General features: G+C 42.4%; 1 non-coding gene across 1 annotated transcript; it reads left to right on the plus strand.

Moving 5' to 3' along the window:
• Window positions 1-684: 684 nt before the first annotated feature.
• Window positions 685-847, plus strand: LOC141130778 (U1 spliceosomal RNA). The gene has a single exon (XR_012242526.1). It is a non-coding gene; the product is annotated as a U1 spliceosomal RNA (small nuclear RNA).
• The last annotated feature ends 1,533 nt before the right edge of the window (window positions 848-2,380 follow it).

Genomic DNA, 2,380 nt, shown 5'->3' on the forward strand with positions numbered 1-2,380 from the left:
TGGGTGTGGTTTAACTGTAGGGCGGTGGGCTCACTGGGACAACACAGAGATCACTGTTGCCGATCACTGGAAACAGCAGATCTCCATGATGTGCCCTGACAGAATGGGGATCCACTTTATTTACAAGGTCGTGGTTCGACGTGGACATCGAGTGCCGCCTGCAATTTAACATGCACGGACCGACGTATGGGTACGTTGGCTTGCGCAGGAGAGCCAACTTGCCACAGTATATATACTGTGGCTGGTTGGCAAGTGGTTAACACAGTGTTTCTCAACTCCAGTCCTCAAGTACCCCCAACAGGTCATGTTTTCAGGCTTTCCATTATTTTGCACAGGTGATTTGATCAGTTTCACTGCCCTAGTAATTACCACAGCCATTTCATCTGAGGGAAATCCTGAAAACATGACCTGTTGGGGGTGTTTGAGGACTGGAGTTGAGAAACATTCATTTAACACAGTGGTCATCAACCCTGTCCTCAGGGCCCACTAACAGGCCAAGTTTGCAAGATAGCTGAAATACATCACAGGTGATATCAGTTGCTGCAGTATACTAGTCTGCATCTCCCCAAGGTAATACATAAGACCTGGCCTATTAGTGGGTCCTCCTGAGGACAGGTTTGATGACCATTGCTTTAACACACCATCAGCATCACTTGTACCACTTCCTTCTAAACAATAATCCTCATACTTACCTGGCAGGGGAGATACCATGATCATGTAGGTGGTTCTCCCAGGGCAAGGCTCAGCCATTGCACTCCAACTGTGCTGACCCCTGAGATTTCCCCAAATGTGGGAAACTCAACTGCCTAATTTGTGGTAGTGGGGACTGCATTCATGCTTTCCCCTGATCTTTAAAAAAAGAAAATATATTATTCAAGCAATCAATAACTTGAAAAAAATGTATCGATTCTGTTGCACAGCAAGGCAAAGCTAAACAGAAGCACTGAGACAAATTAAGAGACAGATGTACTACAGGATTGCAGCTTATTTCATAAAAATCTCTTTATGGCTCAGTTCACACCTATGCGTTTTTTTATTGCTTTTTGCAGAAATGCACTACAGTCCATTTAACATGGTTTCCTATGGGACACGTTCGCATTTATGCTTTTTTTCAGCCGCTGCGTTTTTGGAAAGGGCCAGAGACTTTCTTTAAAAGCAAAACAGTGGGTTTCAATAGCCTTCAATGGAGAATCTGCAGAAAAGCATGTAGTGTGTTTTTGCCGCAATTTGCTTTTGTGTTTTTTAATCCACCCAACAAAAAAATTGGGCAAAAAATCTAAAAAGCGCAAAACACATTTAACCACTTCAGCCCCGGAATGACCAAGCCATTTTTTGCGATACGGCATAGCGTCGCTTTAACTGGCAATTGCGAGGTTGTGCGATGCTGTACCCAAACAAAATTAACATCCCTTGTTTCCCACAAACAGAGCTTTCTTTTGGTGGTATTTGATCACCTCTTTTTTTTGGTATTTGATCACCTCGGTTTTTATTTTTTGCACTACAAACAAAAAAAGACTGACAATTTTGAAAAAAAAAAAGATTTTTTTTCCTTTCTGCTCTAATACATATCTAAAAAAAAAAATATATAAAAAAAATGTATTCATCAGTTTAGGCCAATATATATTCTTCTACATATTTTTGGTAAAAAAAAATCACAATAGGCGGATATTGATTGGTTATCGCATCTAAAAACTATGGGATAGATTTAGGAACTTCTATTTTTTTTTAAGGTTTTTACTGGTAATGGCGGCGATCTGCGATTTTTAGCGGGACTGCAACATTGCAGCGGACAAATATGACCCCAAATGACACTTTTTGGGGACCAGTGACATTATTACATTAATCAGTGTTATAAAAATGCACTAGTTCAAAAATGACACTGGCAGGGAAGGTGTTAACACAAGGGGGCGATCAAGGGGTTACCTGTATTCCCTGGGTGTGTTCTAACTGTAGGGGGGATGGGCTACCAGGGACATGACAGAGATCACTGTTCCCGATCACTGGGAACAGAAGATCTCTGACATGTCATCTGGCAGAACGGGGAATCACCTTGTTTACAGTTCCCCGTTCTGTACACATGCGCGCACCCGCTATCTGCTGTGCAAAGACCAACGTACACCTACGGCAGTTTGCACAGGAGAGCTGACCTTCCGCAGTATTATAACGGCGGCTGGTCGGCAAGAGGTTAAAAAGTTGCAAAAAATGCATCAAAAAAGGGTGTGCAAAAATGAAAAATGCACTGCATAAAAGGGTAAAAAGCCTAGGTGTGAACCAAGCCTAAAATAGCAGTGTAACCAGGGCTTTTTTTCTCAAACAATAGGTGCTGGAACTCAACCACAACCCCCCAAAACCCCTCCCCCCACACACATCCTCCAAATCA

The sequence above is a fragment of the Aquarana catesbeiana genome, linkage group LG02 (assembly GCF_042186555.1).
Source record: "Aquarana catesbeiana isolate 2022-GZ linkage group LG02, ASM4218655v1, whole genome shotgun sequence".
Lineage (NCBI taxonomy): Eukaryota > Metazoa > Chordata > Amphibia > Anura > Ranidae > Aquarana > Aquarana catesbeiana.